The following is an 18,787-nucleotide window of genomic DNA, read 5'->3' on the forward strand; positions in this document are numbered from 1 at the left end:
TTCCTTGTATTTTTATTGCCAAATTAAATGAGTTAACATGTACAAGCGTATGGTAGTATGCTGCTGCAGTATAGGCAATAAATTTTAGTTCACATTCCATTATTTAAGTAAGCTCACATACCCAGGATTTATTTGTCTAATATGAAGAATATCTAGCAAAAATAGTGGGACTGCATAAAAATATGTGATACTTTTATGGATTAGTTTTTGTCTCTGAAAACAATTATACTTAGCAGTAACCTAATATACCAAATAGCATGGAAACTAGATTATTCAGCTGTTTCAATGTTTATGGGTCTCATATTATATGCCACGCACTGCTATATGTACCTTATATACTTCTACTTTGTAATAATCACAAACATCCTATGAGGTGTCCACAGTCACATAGCTATTACATGACAGTGACTAGATTCAAACACTGGAAATTAATAAAAGAGCCCTTATTATACTCCCTATGCTACACTTCCTCCAACTCAACTCTCACTTAGTAGGGAATATATATTTAATATAGGAGACATGTCAAAATTAAAATAAAATATTGAAGCTCCTGGAGTCAGTTCCTAAATTAAGAGGAAAGTCATGTCATATTCTATGCCTGTCATCTCATGTTGTCTCCAATCTCCACAAGAGTAACTTCTTCAGACATCTATAGACAATTATCTTTAAAAGAAAATATCTATTCTGATTATATTTTAAGTTTGGCATTTTGCATGGTCAACAGTTTTTGGAGAATTTAATCTTAAAGCAACAGAAAAATGGAGGTGGTAGAAACTTATCTGGGTGGAAGGCAAATACTTAACATGTATTGCACAAATTGAAGTCAATAAATACCCTAGAGTAATTGTCCAAAAAATGGACAAAGTGACAAATACAGTAAATTCAAAGATAGAAAAGCTGGTCGAATAAAAATAATGTGTTTCACTGCCCAGAGTAGAATATTTTTGCCCTCTGAACATGAAACTTATGACTGTAGGGAACCAAGAATACTGAAGAAAAACAAAACAACACACACACACAAAAAAACTGCTAGTGAAAATAAATAAAATCTCAGTGGTAAATAATTCACACACATGAAAAGGATCAGTACAAGTTTTGCCACAGATGGTGAGTACACAGTGACTACTGATACAACCTAAGGGTACAGCATGAGTTTTCATTGTTGTTTAAAACACTGGGGATGAAGCAAGAAGGAACATTGACACACCACAGCCTTGTGCTCTGCGTAGTGGAAGAAAGTCATGTATTCACACGATTGTTACTCCCACATGATTATATCCTGTACAAGGCTAGTTGAGCTGTCTTTAAAATGATCAATAAATCTGACAGAGATGCATTGCCAATTATTCCCAATCAATGCAAGGGGGGAAAAATCTGGTAGAGCCGAGCAAGCAAGCAATCAAAGTGTTCTTCTCTCTTGAATACCATGATTACCTCAAAATGTTCAAAAACAATTCTTGATCCTTTCTCGGCCTCCAATAAAGGTTTCTCATTTTATCATTCCCTAATAAAAATTGAATATATGTGAATCCTACCTTATAATAGAGAAACATGCAAATTGACCGCACCTCCGCTATGCCCATGATTGGGCCTGCGAGAGGCTGGGGGCGGGACTCCGGGTGGCCTATCCGGCCGTTGAGAAGACCAAGATGGCGGCGCCCAATCCTCTTAGTTCCAGGGGTCCCAGGGGCGATCGCCACCCTGGGGGGGGCGTGTCCGGGCCGAGCCAGCTGCTCCCGGGGGTCCCCGGGGCGATGGCCACCCTGGGTGGGTGTGGCCAGGCCGAGCCAACCGCTCCCGGGGGCGATCGCCACCCTGGGGGGGCGTGGCAGGACTCGCCCAGCCGCTCCCGGGGGTCCCCGGGGAGATCGCCACCCTGGGGCGGGTGTGACAGGACTCGCCCAGCCCCTCCCAGGGTCCCTGGGAACATTGCAGGCATGTGGTTGCTGAGACCCAGACCAGGCCTCTGGCCACAGATTCATAGCTTTTCGGAGACCTAGGGCAGGGATCTGCCTCATCTGCAGAGAGACAGAGGTTCTGCAGTGCCCCCAAGACGTGGGTGGGCCCAGCCAGGGATCAAGGGGCATGGAAGGACTCCTGGCAGAGGGGCAAGGACCCTCACCCCTGAGGCGGGGGTTGAGGGGTGGAGCCACCTCAGTGAAGGGGTGCTGCACTGCAGGGTACTGGACTGACTGACATGATTCAGAGAAGCTCCCAGTGCTAATGGGCCTCGCTCAGGCGGCCTTCACACTTCAGAGGCAGTGACTACTGCTCCTGCCTTCACCCAAAAGCAAGCTCGCTACACCCTGCCCCATAGCAGAGCATGCCTAGGCAGTGAGTGGGAAGCCTTCCACCTGCTTCGAGAAGGGGGGGCAGTAAAGAATGGGGGGAGAGGAAAGAATGTGGAGCATCCGCAATGAAGAGGTGCTTGAGAAAGAGGCTCGGAAGCCTGACTGGAAGGTTTGTTCTGTTTGCTGGGCCGCTGCCCCTTAGGAAGCGCAAAGAGCATGGCTCTGAGGGCTTCCTGTGTGCTGAGTCAAGTTCCACAGCCAACTGGAATTGGCCTCAGTTTCCTGGTCTGTAAAATGGATGAAACGTGTCCCAGTGCCTTCACTGAGCTTTGATGGCCAATTGAGATACTATATAAAGAAAATGAGGGAAGAAGTGAGAAAGAAAAGGAAGGACAAGAAACACAAAAGAAAGACTGAAAGGAACCTGTAAACCCATTGTCACTTAAATAGGGAATATAGTCAGTAGTGTTGTAATGATGGTATGATGCCAGGTGGGTACTAGAAATATCGGGGAACACTTTGTAAAGTATATGATTGTCTAACCACTATTCTGTAACTAATATAAAACCTGAAACCAATACAAAATAATGTTGAATGTAAAGAAATGAAAATTGGAGTGAAATTTTTATAAATTTCAAAGTTTAAATAAAAGCTGTAAAGGAAGGAAGGGGAGAATAAAAAGTGTTTTTCATTTTGCCACTTCATTAAAAAGACAGTTGTCTTTATATGGTGCTTTTATACTTTTCTAAGTCATTATCTCATTTTAATTTCCAGGCAACTTAAAGACAAGATAAGTATTCCCTCCACTATTCAAAGAAAGGAAATCTTGGTGTCTGGTCCTAATGATTCAATCGTCAAGCCCTTATTGTAAAGCAGGGTTAGTAAAATTTTCTGTGCAGGGTCATATCTATACTAATAAAAGCCTTGGAGGTGATCAGGCCAGCAGGGGAGGGTATTTGGGGGCAATCAGGCCCGCAGAGGAGCAGTTAGGGGGCAATCAGGCCAGCAAGGAAGCAGTTAGGGGGCAATCAGGCAGGTAGGTGAGTGGTTAGGAGCCAGCAGTCCCTGGATTGTGAGGGGGATGTCCAACTGCAGGTTTAGGCCCGATTCCTGTGGAATTTTTTTTATTTACACATATGTTCCCCCGAGGGGTCCCATATTAGAGAGGGTGCAAGCTGGGCTGAGGGACACCCTCCCCAGTGCACGAATTTTCGTGCACTGGGCCTCTAGTATCATATAATTTAAAAACCAACAGTTGCCTAAGAAATCATCTGGAGTCTAGAATCTAGACTGTCTTCCTCCTCATTAGGAGATTCAAACCTGTTCAGGCTGTGACTCATTGAAGCTCATGGAGTCAGTTCCTAGGTCCTCAGTTGGTCCTCAGTCAGCATCTTGTATTATATTAGATTAGAAATTAACTTATCATTCAATTGGCTGGGGCTAATCTCTCCTTCTTCTTTCCTCTCTCCGTCTTTTCCTTCCTTCTTCTCTCCCCCTCTCCCCAACCCTCAACATAAGAAATTAAAGAAAATAACAAGGCAATTAAATGAAAAGAATATTTCCAGTACTTTAAAAAAAATCTTTGTATTTATGCAAATGCATTATAGTGCAAGTTGTGTTGGATATCTCTTGAACTATATTCATGTAAAATTACATAGACCCAAACCATAATTAAGACATGATATTAGTTATTTGCAATTATTGAGATACTTATTTACTTGCAAATTTAAGCAAGCACATAGTTTAGTTTTTTAAAGTGTGTCCTTATTCTACATCATGTATGTAAATTTAATGTTAAAAATGACAGAAAGAAGTAATAGAACAATGTTATAGAAAGTAAATGGATTCAAAATAATTAGTGATATTTTAATAGGTCTTCCTACACAATAATTTAAAATGGCATTGACTTAAACCTGAGGCAGAAAAAAAAGATTAAACCTGAGTATAATCTTATCTAAAGGATCCCAGCTTGCAGTTCACTTAAGGTTTAACACATGAAATTTGGATAGGGTTGGTGGTTTATGTTTATAAATTGAAAATCAGTAAATCCTGGGCCCCAAGTATTTATCTCTTTCTGCTTAGCCTAGCATTAATGGTTATCCCCTGGCAGGATTTGACTTGAAACTTTTGACCTATCTTGAACTCTAGTTCAATGTTCACTATGAATAGCCCTTGATCACTTCTCTTCTTTTGCTTCAGGTTAGCAGCCAATATGCTCTAAAATCAATTTGCAGAAAAAGCCATTTTTACAGCATATATTCCTTTGACTCTAATTATACAATATTCTGGCATTTTTTTCATATTTCTTTTCTCTGTGCTTTGCAAGCCAGGCATTTAGAAAAGCTTCCTTCTACCTACATGTTCTGCTTGTGTTTTGGAAAGAATTAAACACTTACATAGTTGTGTCCATTTGTTGTAGACCCAGACATGGAAAATGAGTAGTACTTTACTCCTTGCGGTTTGGCAATGCTGTGTAAATTTAAAACATAAAAGCATTTCTGTTGCTTTATCTTTTCCTTCTCTTCCTTTCCAATGCCCACTAAGAAAAATAATTCTACATAATTTAATTGTAATTTTGATGTGTCATGGGAGGAGGCGAGCACAGTGTTTACTTTCTCCGCCATCTTGACTGCAAATCTATAAAAATAAATATTACTGAATTTTTCTTGTTACATGTTAGAGTCACATTGGAGAATACAACCTAATGTTTAGAGTGAAAGAGGAAGGACACTGAAACCATATTTCCTAAGTATCAAGGCTGTCTTGACTGAAAAGCAGAGTGAATTTGGGTTAAACCTAGGCTATCACTGTAGGCTATCACCAGGGGTCTTGATCCGGCATCTAGAAGGGTTCAGGAAACCTGGAGAAAGGCCTGTGCATAAATTAAATAAGAGTCCAGAGTTGAAACATAATTTTGAAAGGCATTATGGGGGGGCAGAGGAGCTTGGCTGAAGAAACCAAATTCTCCTTGTCTCAGGACCCCTTGCTTTTTATTAACATAATTTGTCCTAAGGCAAGGTGGAGATATACACATCAAAGGGTAGGGTTTCATACAGAATCCATTGTCAGATTGGGGAATTGCCTCCAGCTGTTCAGGTGTTTGGCCAACAGGAGGAAATAACATGTAGATTAAGATGCCCTAAGCTGTCTGGCAGTAAGCAATCATCCTTTTCAGGTTTGGGGAAATGCCTTTAGCCATTCCCAACAGGTGATAACATATGTGACTCAACCCTTGCTGAGTCCCCAAGTTCCATCAACCTTATGATGAAACTCTTGCAATTATGACATGCTAGAATTGGCTTCCGGCACTAGGCTCCTGAGCCAGGCTGCCTAGTGTCAAATCCAACTCAGCAACCTGGTAGCTGTGTGACCCTAAGAAAGTTACTTGACTCCCCGGGGTGTGTTTCTCCTTCTACAGAATATGGATAATTACTATCTTCATCATAGCTTTGTTATGTGATTTCATAACACCATACTTGGAAAGCCCTTAAACTAGTGGCTGGTACATCATGAAAGTTTAATAAATACCAGTTCCTCTTATTATTAGGAACTTGTATTTCATTTTATTTTTTTAAAAAAATATGTTTTTATTGATTTTTAGAGAGAGGAAGGGAGAGGGATAGAGAGATAGAAATATTGATGATTGGCTGCCTTCTGCACGCACTCCTACTGGAGATTAAGCCTGCAACCCGTGCCCTGTGTAGGAATCAACAACCTCTTGTTCCTAGGTCAACACTCAACTGCTGAACCACACTGGTGGGGCTGACTTCTATTTCTAACACATACAGTTATCTCTGTTTCTACTATATTATTCAGTTATATCCTTTATGGGAGAATTTTTAGTTTGGCAGAAAACAAGCCTGCCTGCCGGGAGACCACTTTGTGAATATGAAAACATACCATTGGATATGTAGGATAGGCATCAGAAATACTGGAAAAACCCCTCAAATGAATGGCCTTCCTATTCAACATGGAATTAGGAAAATTTTAGCATTAAAAATGTTTTCAAGTTGCACTTTTCATCCAAATGCAGTTATGCCAAATTTTAATGTTTTCTGTAGGAAGCTCAAAGATAAATTTAAAGTACACTAAAATCTTTTACAAAATTTACTTTCTGCTGGATAGCACTACTGGCCATCAAAAAAGGATGATATTTCATTGCTGATTTTATTTGAAGATGATACCTTTAAGCAAATGGTATTGGAGGCTCTTTTTCAATGTGTCAGGAGCCCTAGCTGGTTTGGCTCAGTGTATAGAACGTCGACCTGTGGACTCAAGGGTCCCGGGTTCGATTCCAGGCAAGGGCACATGCCCGGGTTGTGGGCTCAGTCCCAAGTAGGGGGCATGCAGGAGGCAGCCAATCAATGATTCCTCATCATTCGTGTTTCTATCTCTCTCTTCCTCTCCCTTCCTCTCTGAAATCAATAAAAATACATTTAAAAAAATAAAAATAATAAAGGTGTCAGGAGACCATGAATTAACTGGTGTGTGTGTGTGTGTGTGTGTGTGTGTGTGTGTGTGATCAGTATAATCACTATCCTTGCTATATCATATTTCTCTATATGGAGTGGGTAACAGGTAATTTTTATCCCTGTAAACCCCTGTGCCACTTTTCAGTCATGTGTTCATTTCCAATGTTGGTAGTTTATGGAGTAATACATGCTAGTTCAAATCCCTTTTGTAAGTATATTTTTCAAGGTGAATAGCATTTTGTTTTAAACTATTTTATTGTCCTCTGTAAATAAAGTTTTTATTTATGGTTATGAAAGTTAGTAATTTCTTTATACCAAAGAAAAAAGGCCAAAATGTTTATTTTTACATGTTCTAAATGGTTTGGTGTGAAATAGATATCTCATGACTTTAGTGACCTTCATTTTTGTATGTAAAATAACTACGGAAGTGCTTGTTTCTTGTCAATTCTATAACAAGTAAATGACGCAAAACCAAAAATCTTTTAATAGCTACAGAATCTCTGAACGTTTTCATTTCATATTTGCAGGCTGTGGCAAACTAAGCTATTTTCTTTCTTTTTTATGAATTGTAGCAAATTTTAAAAAGCTTTAATGAAGACAGGAGATTTTTGTTGGTGGTGGAAGTGGTAGTGGTCCTTTTTAAAGAAAACGAGTTTTTACAAACTTGATGCTGATCACAACCAGAAGCATATTTATTGCTGGTAAATGTTTACAGTTTCCAAAGATGAAGAAATGTCTTTGCAAAAGTAATCAGCCAAAATGTCCATATCTTTATTCCTGTTCCAGCGCTTCCCTGCTCCTGACCAAGTCTAATGGAACCCTGCGGAGTAACCCCTGGCTGAGTCTGCTCAGTCAGATGCCTGGAGACCATGCTGTCTCCCTTTTTAGTCCTCTTTCCCTTCAGCAGATGTAGTAATGGCACTGGTAGATCTTTGGGGAATTTTCCTTTCTGCTCTTCGTCCTCATTACTCCTGCCATCTGGTCCATTTCTGTTTTACTTCCATTCAGCAGATGTGTTGCGACCACCCCTCCCACACTGGCCTGAATGAATCTCTTGTGGTTCAGCACACCCGAGTCTGCACAGGTACAGGGATAGGCAACAGAGCAATGCCAAGGTCTAAAATTCAGGTAGATCTGAAAGGACAGACTGTGTCTTCAGAGACTTATGCTTATACTTCTCTGTAGGCCACTATATTTATTTATTTATTTATTTATTTATTTATTTGGGTTCTACAAAGTCAACATGAAAACAAAATTGTTGTTTGTTGCCAAATGAAGGTTATGTTTCATAGGATCTAAACTTCTTCTTTTTTTTTTTTTTTTTTTGGTCATAATATTGTGGCTTATAACATTGAAATATGCTCAGCATTTGAAATTCATGAAGTACATTGAATACTTGCTCATAATTTGTTCAGTTACCTATTGTTCATGCTTTACATGTGTATATATATATAATGTGTGCTCAATAATGTACTCATTCTTATAGTGACATCAATCAATGTATAAGATAAGTTCCATCCTAAATTAAATACCAGCTCTGTTGAGAACCATGACTAAGCTATGAAATAGGTATCATCAGTTTAAGGCCACATTTTTTAGTCCTGAATTGTGAAGTATAGATTATGAAATATAATAGAATATCAAAGAATGAAGACTCAGTTCTGGGAGGAAGAAAAGTTATAAAAGTGAATGAGGGGGGCAATATGCCCACTGAGATGAAAACACTATACATCTGTTTGAATCCTAAATCCCATTTAACTCTTATTCTAGATATAATTATATGGGATAAAGGTTAGATTAAAATTTTTAAAAGTATTCCACATTCAAACCTGCTGAGAAGACAAGGATTAGATTAAGCAGAAATTGAAAGAAGTTAAGGTTATATTTTAGTATCTAAGTCTACCTTTATAAAATAATCGTTTTCAAAAAAATATTGTGCATCTCTATATTAACTTGATTAAATTATGCATTTTGTGGGCTATGTCAATGAAGAAATTCATGCTTCATAAAAATTCATTTGAACTCTTATGGAATAACAGGATTTGAAATGCCTGTTGACCTTTTGGGAACCTTTACTGGCAGGGAGGGCACAAAAGATTTTGAGGAGACTAGTGATAGCAACAGGACTCTATTCTCTATGTGATACAGATTTTCTGGTTGAGGTTGGGGTTGAGCTCTATTGACTCTGGGACCAAATATACTCCTTTGGAGCCTGTTAAGTGAAACAAAGAATGAAAAGAACCTGAGGGTGTTCCTCCCATAAAGAATTACTGAAAGGCAATGAACTTTGGGGTAAAATAGGACTCATGAATCACCTTAGCATATTTTAAAAAGTCTATTTAATGAAGTTATATAAAAAGGGAGCTAATAATTATAGATCTACTAGAAATCATCAATGAAAGTTTCATTTCATGAATAAACTTTTATGTCTAACTTTTTTTTTAAAAATATATTTTATTGATTTTTTACAGAGAGGAAGGGAGAGGGATAGAGAGCTAGAAACATCGGTGAAAGAGAAACATTGATCAGCTGCCTCCTGCACACCCCCCACTGGGGATGTGCCCACAACCAAGGTACATGCCCTTGACCGGAATCGAACCCAGGACCCTTCAGTCCGCAGGCCGACGCTCCATCCACTGAGCCAAACCAGCTTCGGCTATGTCTAACTTTTTACCAAACTATTTTCAGATTAGTGTAGTTTCTCAAAAAAAATAATATGACTGACACATATTAAACCGCCAGAATGTATCTCCTACACTTTCTATATAGTGAAAAAATATAACTGAGTTAATAATTTTGAAGCCCTAGCCAGTTTTGCTCAGTGGATAGAGCATCGACCTGCAGACTGAAGGGTCCCAGGTTTGATTGCTGTCAAAGACACATGCCCAGGTTGCAGACTTGATCCCCAGTAGTGGGTGTGCAGGAGGCAGGGGGTCAATGATTCTCTCTCATCACTGATGTTTTTTATATCTCTCTCCCTCTCCCTTCTTTTCTGAAATCAATAAAATATATTTTAAAAAAGAATTTTGAAATAACCTGCCTTTCCCCCCACCCTACATGAAACTAATAATCATATAAATTTAGACCTAGGTACATAGAACTGAGAAACAACTAGTCATCGAATTTTAGGCTTAGAGGGATCTGAAACTTCATCATGTCCAACACCATTTTATTGTTTTTAGAGTAAGTAGGTGTGAGGATATCAAATAGAAAAACTCTGCCATATTTTAAAGGTAATTATACAAACAGGACAACTGGAAGTTCAAAACCTGAAATAAACCAAGGCTCACATGTCTGTAGCATATTGAAATGGTAGAGTTACTACCTAACCCGTTGGAAAATAGTTTAGTACAGGAAGTGTTTTTAAATTGAGGTATCACTCAGAGTAGAAGTAGGTGGCTTCTTGTGCCTAGTTTAAATTTAATACAATGTAATAGTCATAGAGTTTTCAGTTTTTTAAAAAACGTATTGACAATGATGTGTTTATTCTTAATAGCTCAAAATAAACAGGCCCTGATTGCTCTTAAGTCCTTGGGTACTGCCACACCTGAAGTCAGCACTCTCATATCACAGTTTAGTTTTGTGAATAAAAAAATTTCCTTATTGCTGAAGTCACTTCAAGTTACACCTTACAATATTTGAGAATAAAAGAAACCTAACTGATAAGTGAATGAGGACTGTGAGAAGACTGTGTTACTCAAAATAGGCTATGACTGGAAAACTATAGGGTTTTGAGTGCAGATTCCTGTGTGCACATTAGGGACGCTTGAATACACTGTGTACATGGTCATGCCCGTTGCTGGGCTAAGTGGGGGAAATAACAGTGTCCCAGCTCTGTAATATCCATACCCAAAGATCAATAAAGTCTCTAAGTTTCTACAAGCCAGACTGATAGTTGATACTTTACTCCTAAGAACTGAAAGCCACAGCTATTGAAAAAGGAGTCCTAGTGATGATATATGCCCCACCCATTTCTGTCCATTTTCAGAGTTTCAGTGCACACGCATGGCTGCTTTCAGCAAGTGACTGCATCTCTCCTCCTGCAGGCTTTATCTGGCATCCTCCCCTCAAACATGCGGTGGGCCTTGAAAGGTTCGGGAGTTCATGATCCCCAGGAAGCAGATCTCAGCAACTGGTGGAATGGAAGAGAGGATAGGTGCTCTGGCTTCCTAACTGTTGGAGTGGACAACCCCAAAGCATGTTCTGTCCCAGGGCCCAGAGGTTCCCAACAGGCTGTAACCCCAGTTGGCCACAACACAATAACAAATCCTTTTGTTATTCCTTAACTCATCTTTTTTTTTTTTTTTTGGCTGCTATGTTTTCCATAGCTCACTTTTCTAGTTCCCTACCATTGCTTCTGGGATTGCCTCCAAAATGAACTTCTTACTCTCAAAACCTTGCCTCTGGGTCTGATTCTGTTTTCATGGAATTAGAAAAAGTAACAGGAGGCACACCAACAAAGCTGATGGTAAGAAAAGCCTGAAAACGGCATAATTTAGGTGAGAAGTTCAGAAGCTAGTCCACATGCAGAAAAGCTATGTCTTTTAAAGGAGGGGGAAATCTTAAACTCACAAGGCCTGTATGACTATTTCCCTCAGCGATCAGCAAGAAACTCCAAAGGCTTGCCATAGTAATTGGCCCTGACCCTGGGATGATCCCAGGCACGGACGGTTCCAAGCTGAAACCCTGCCTTCTTAAGTGACTGCATTGAAAACACAGTGTGTGTCTAATAGGTTGGTTGGATCAGCTTGATTCTATACCATGCAATGTGTGTACACATGATAAAAACGATGAAAGCACTCCAATCTCAATTGGAAATAAACACACAGAGGGGAATATGTTTCCTAATTCATATAGGCTCTGTTGGAAAGTAAAAAGTAACTATTTCTCTTTTTCACTGTTGTAAATTATATTGTAGCACTGCTATTATCAACACACACACACACACACACACACACACACACACACACACACACACCTGGAAGATTTTAATCCAGAGCTAAATCTTTTAAGGGGAGGGAGCAGAGATTGTACCGAAGTATACATTTTTTTTTTCTTTTAATTTGTTCAAAGGAAATTCTAGGACAATCACAAGCTATTATAAATTAGCTCTTTCATAAAGGACACGAGACATAAGAAGTTATAGGTAGTTGAATGCAATTCCTCATGATTGAATTTATACTGTTCAAGATTAGGAACTTTATACTCAGGTAATGTGCTTTATGTTTTATTCAAAAGAGGGTGGGATCTTTTTCCCATTTTAGAAATGGAGAAAAATGGATCACAAAAGATAGTGTTCCAAGACCATTTACCTACCTCGGAAGAACTCAAAATTCTTGAGCCAGCATGTTATACATGTAAAGATTTATGGAATTTTTAACACAAATATTTAGGTAAGAAATTGATGTATTGTGTTCAGAATAACTACGTTATCTGACTAAAACAGGATGCATTCGGAGTCATTCTGGAAAAGGTAAAAAATAATGTAAATTTTTAAAAATGTCAGACAAATCTTAGTTTTTAGCAAAATTCAAGAAATCCCTAGATTAACCAGAAATTTTAATCTTAATTATACAATTATTTCTACTACTCCCACTGAAATGCTATCATGTAATTCCGATTTCGATTTAACAAGACCATTTTCCCCCAAAACAAGGGAAGTAAGAGTCATATGGAGCCCAAAGGCTTTAGAAAATCAACTATTTTAAGTTTTTTTTTTTTTTTCAGTTCCCTGTGGTGTTCTATATGAAAGTATTTTCACAAAATTTACTTTAACTTATACAATGCTTTGCAATACATCATGTTTTCTTTTAAAAGCAGGGTTATTGCCCTAGCTGGTTTGGCTCAGTAGATAGAGCACTGGACTGTGGACCAAAGGGCCCTGGGTTCAATTCCGGTCAAGGGCACGTACCTTGGTTGCAGGCTCCTCCCCAGCCCTGGCCCTCTTATCAAGATGCTTAAAGATGTTCTTGATTAGTTATAGTTTCAACTTTCACTCTTTCCTTTGTATGCATTTCCTCCCTTCTCTCAGTACAACTCAGATATTTTTTACTTTCCCTGTTTTAATGATGTTCGTAGTTCTTAATATTTTCATATACAGTACCTTATGTTTTCTGCATCATTTCTCTCTTTCTTCCTATTTTATAGCTTCTTTCTTTCCTGGTTTTGCTCTTAGCTCTCTAGTTGCTGATACTCAGTCTCTTTAAACAACCATTTTTTCTACACTGACTTTAAATACTGGTATTTCCAAGCGTTCTGACTTTAGCCTTCTTTTCTTTTTACTCTGTAAGCTGCAGATAATATCATAACATTATACTTATGCTGGTATCTATTCTCCCATTTTATATATGAAGACATTGATATACAGAGAACTTAACAGAATCCCCCAAGATCATATATTCAATAAGAATTAGGGCTTAAATTTGAACAATATTCATGTTCCTTCCATAACATACTAGTATGTCTGTAGGGTAGGTTGCCTAACAAAACCCACAACATCTCTGTGACTTTGACAATGTTTATTTCTTATTTTTGTTACATGTTATTACCTTTAATGAATGCCTCTGCTTTACTCATCATGGGCTTAATATTAATTTATATAACATTTTAAAATAATGCAGTAAAAGCTGTCAAGAAACCATAAGAAAGCCAATGAAAGCCTCTTACAGAAAGAAGTATGATGAGTCCTTTGCTATAGAATGCTTCAACTCAGATTGCTTAGTACCCACGTTAGAATCAGCTTAGTGATAATAAGATAAGCACTTCACTAATGTGATTCTGAATGAGCAATTTTCATATTAATGGTTTTCTCACTGTATTAATGAAAACACAATTTGCCACTAGAATGGGGATATCATTTAAATTAGATCAAAATTGCTAACATGAACAGGGCTGTTAATAAAGCAAAACTATTGTATGTGCTAATGGTTCTCCTATTGTAATAACAGTGTCCTTCTATTCCAAAATTTGTATTAACATTAGAAAAAACAGTGCCATTTTATTGACTGCTTGATAATGTCACTTACTGTATGAGCCAGCCATGGCCATCACATTAACTTTGCATGGGTCTGGCAGTAGCTGAGCACAAGTCAAACAGAATGGAAAATCCCACACACTGGAACTAACGATGAGCATCCTATCAGCTAAGCTTCCTTAACCAGGGATTGTTTTTTTCAGTCAACTAATACAGATTGTAAACTATTGAAGAGAAAGAAAACACTAAGAAAAACAAAAATTTAAACATTAGACTAATATAATAACATTTTTCTCTGAATTCGTTTGTTAGGGCTGCTGTAACAAAGAACCATAGACAGGGTGGCTTAAACAACAGAAATTTATTTTTTTTCACAGGACTGGAGGCCAGGAGTCCGAGATGAAAGGGTCAGCAGAGTTAGTTCTTTCTGAGGGCCATGAGGGAAGGATCTGCTAAAGGACTCTCCTTGGCTTACATATGGCCATCTTCTCCCTGGCTTCACTTAGTCTTCCCCCTGTATGTGTCCTTGGGCTCAAACTTCCTCTTCTTATAAGAATGCTATACATACTGGATTAAGGCCTACCCTAAAGACCTCCTTTTATAACTTCATTACCCCTGTATAGGTACGTCCTAACATGATCACATTCTGATATATTTGGGGTTAGGATTTCAACATATGAATCTGAGGAAGTAGGGCGTTTAACTTAATTCAGCATATAATTTAATTTTCTAAGCATATATAAAAATGTTCTTATGATATGTTTATATGTAAAGTTTAGCATAGGTGAGATTACCAAGTTATTTATAATTATTTAAAGTATTCTGAATTATATATAAATATCCTCCCAAAATAAGCTTGAACAAGAAATAGGTTGACTCGTGGTATTTAGCTATTTATATAACAAAAGGTAACTAAAGATTGGTATTAGAAATAGCAGGTGTAATATATGTGTACAGATGGGGGAAACTAAAAACAAAAAAGACACATTTAAATGATAGGTGACATTGTCTGCTAGTTGTATAAATATTTGTATCCCCTGGACTGTAACTTTTTACTGGGTTACAAAACAAATCCCTCAATATTATTCATTAGGGATAATAATAACTGCTTGTTGAGATGAGGCATGAATTTTTACCAACTGTTATGCCTGGTAGTATGGGCCAGACCCAGCCTCAACTTCCAGAGGAGTCACTTTCCCATGATAGGAAGCAAACCTTGTTGACTTGGCTGCAGTCTATTCATTCATCAAGTTAAACAAATGTTTAATGGGCACTTAGTATGTGCCTGACACTGTTCTCAATAAAAATCAATAAAAATCCATACGGTAAGATCTTTTACAAATTGTTATATATGCTGGTATTTCTTCAAACTGCTAGGATTAAAAAGAATCATTTAGTTAATTTAAATATGTTGCCAATAAAATACCTAGTTTGAAAGTAATTCCTAAGACTTAACTGCTATTTAGCTAAAGAGATCTTAAATATTCTGTTTTTTAGTATTCAGTCCATTCTATTTTAATAAACTTTGAACTATCTGAGGAATCTCAGTATGCTGGTGTTTAATGTTTGGAATGCTATAAATAAAGGCAAAGCAACCTAATTTTTATTTCAGAATGAGTTGTCGAATAACTATCTTTTCCAAAAACCTTTTCGCCTCAAGCTGTGAAAGATGAAATCAATAACTAAGTCTTTAAAACAATTTGCTTTAGCTCTTTACCCCCCAACATTTTCTCAGTCCTGATGGAAGTAAGAAATAAAACAGCTTTTAACATTGTTTTCTTTTCTATTTTTTATTTTATTTTATACAAACTGGGGATATTACCAAATAATAAAAGTGGCACAAAAACAACACCAGGATGAAGAAGAGAAATGAGAATTTTAGTCAATTTATAAACTGAAAAATCGGAACAATCATAATAAATTAATTTTTTAGATATATTTTTTCAGTTGATTTCAAGTTGTATTTTTATATGAATCAATAACCTATATCTCCTTTTAGAAATGCAGTTGGTTTTTAACAAACTTTTCATCAACAAAATTAGTAGAGGATCATTTTAGTGTTTTCTTGGTGGTTCAAAGTAAGATCGTGGTTGTTGACTGGACTCAGTAACTTGTACCAACTTATATGAAACATCTGTAATTTGAGAGAACTGGATGCAAGCTGTTTAATTGTGAAATGATATAATGTAACATAATCCTCAAAGCATGTACTTGAATATAGTGCATGTGGATTTGCATAGTAATGAATCCGCAAAATAAAGTATAAGGAATTAGGTGAAAGCTAAAAATGAAATAAGATATTGCGTGGCTGCATCGCATTACATTTAGATGGAAACTCTTCCTTTGAAACTCATTCTAAATGCATTTTTGTACTTAAGAAAATAGTATTTGGGGAAAATATTTTCTAATCTTAGGGTGTGACAGATTGTATTATATTACACATCATATTCCTGACTAGAATAAGAATCAATAAATGTCTTCAATAGTAATATTTTTCACTAATAAAGTCCTTCCTTTCATAAAACATTTTCATATATAAAAGAAAAGAAAAAAATACATAGATGCATGTTGACATGCTTTTTTCTGTGCATTACCTCATGTAATCATCACAACTCTATAAGATAAAAAAAAAAAAAACAGTCCTCAATTTCTAGCTGAGGAAAATCAGACAGAAAGAGATTAAATCACTTTCTCAAAGTCACACAGTCTGTAAGTGTAAAGTAGAGGTTTAATTGTGGGAGCCTCAGTCCAAAGATGGAGCCGCAAACCATCAAACCGTGTTGTCTCTATGTTGTATTCATGTATTACCTCTATTGATCTTCGGGGAAAGTTTATAACACTGTTATGAGTTAATATAATAAAGTCAGGTAATGTCTGAAGCTTCTCTATGTCACACACCCACTTTTTGTACCAAACCATTTTGGTCCAGATCTTTGACAAAGCAGCCCATCTAACCCAGCATAACTCTTCCCTTAAGTTCAGGGCTCAATGTATAGGCACCTTCCTAAAATGGTTCATTTTCTCCAGGTTTTGAACTTTGAGATCTGTATTACAGAATTATCTACACAGAATACCATTCCAACCCTCTAGAATCACCTCAAGGCATTTCAAACTTTATGTGAACATACAACAGAGGGGTGCTTTGTTCCATCTTATGAAACCAAACACTGAACGGGACATTATAAGACCCTTTTCTTTGATCTGTATGAGTCTTTTTTCCCTACCCCCAGGGCTTGCAGACATTCATGTTAACAAAGCTTGAGCAGCAACCTGAGTAGTAAAAGTGATGTTTCAAATATATGTGACTTCTGGCCACGTTGGCAATATCTACCTCAGCTACATATCACCCAGCTAGTCATTAATTTTTTCAACAAATATTTATTAATTTACTGTGTGAAGACTAAGGTAAGAAATAAAGCAAGGGAATGGGATACAGGTGTTTGGGGACATGGCTTTGCAGTGTTAATAATGTAATGGATTCATGTCTTACTGCTGTGTAACAATCCACGACAAATGCATTGACTTAAAGTAAACCTTACTTATTATTGTACTAGAGGCCCATTGCACAAAGATTCGTGCAATAGGCCTTCCTTCCCCTGGCTGCCGACACCGGTTTTCCTCCAGCACCCGGGACCCAGGCCTTTGCTCCGGCTGGAGCCTTCAGTCTTTGCTCCAGCCAGAGCACTGCTCCTATAGCTCCCTCGGCCCGCCCCCCCCCCCCCCCTCTCCCTCATAGCAGGTGTCCCGCCCCGCCCCACCCAGCCACTCTGCACCTGCATGCATGCTGCCCAGAGGCCCGGAGCAGCTGGGGGGGCGGGACTGCTCCATCTTTGTCAGGTTAATTTGCATACTCACTCCTGATTGGCTGGTGGGCATTGTGAAGTGGTGGTCAATTTGCATATTTCTCTTTTGTTAGTGTAGATAGTTTCTGTGTATAAGGATAAGGAGTCCAGGAATGGCTTAGTGGGGTCGTCTATTTAGTTTGTCATAAGACTAAAACCAAGTGGTTGGCTAGGCTTCAGTATCATCTGCAAGCCTGACTAGGAAAGCCTACCTGGGGCAGATCCTTCCCTGGTGCCTTCTGAGGGAGCATGGCCCTGCTGACACCTTGATTTCAGGTTTCTGTTCTAAAACATGCATTTGTGGTACTTTGTTTTGACAGCTGTAGGAAGCTAATACAGCATCCATGAAGCCATATTCCTGGCCCTCTCTTCCCTCATTAACCTCATTTGTTACCCAGTGGTACCATTACTTAAAATAAGAAGGCAAAACCACAAAATATTCATGAGTTTTACAGAGTACCTTTATTCTTATACAGACCTGTAAGATGGGTACTATCGTTATGCAGATCTTACTGATGAGAACATAAGGCCCCAGAAAGTTTAAGTATATTGTGTATGTTTGCACAGATGGAGTCAAACCAATAACTCTCTGATCTTGCTTTCTAAACTCTATTGTCTGTGATTTTCAAAAATCATGCTGCTAACTAAGCACTTCCTTATATAATTCTTTGTATTCTCATGTAATACATTTCACACCAAAGGAAATAACAGCTAAACTGTATTGGGTGCATCTTATGAGCTATGCAATCTGCATTTACTGTTGCTGTATGCACGTCTTACAACAGCCCTGTGGGGTAGGTTCTGTAATTCTACGTAGTCTCAGTTTACAGATGAGGACATTTAAGCATAATTTAAGCAGCTAGCCTAAAGTCAGACAACCAGGGAACGCCAAGGCCATAATCAAACCCACTAGCTTGACCCCAGGGTGTCCACTACCCTGAACCAGCTCCCTAGTGGCATCTTTGAGAGCATGGACTATTTTTCATGGTTCAATGACTTCTTTCTAATTTTACATAAAGCTGAAAAAATAGTAAGTTCTATTTTTTTTTTCAGGAAGAGCAGAACGCCAGGGAGGATATGACTGGAATGGTTCTCACTACCTCAGGAAACTGGTCTGGGTTACTCACTAGAAACGGGCACAGACAGTCTTTTCTCTCATTTGAGAGTCTTCTTCCAATCTGGTACAGTTTTCAGCATACCATCCCATGT

This window comes from Eptesicus fuscus, chromosome 6 (genome assembly GCF_027574615.1).
Source record: "Eptesicus fuscus isolate TK198812 chromosome 6, DD_ASM_mEF_20220401, whole genome shotgun sequence".
NCBI classification, from domain to species: Eukaryota; Metazoa; Chordata; class Mammalia; order Chiroptera; family Vespertilionidae; genus Eptesicus; species Eptesicus fuscus.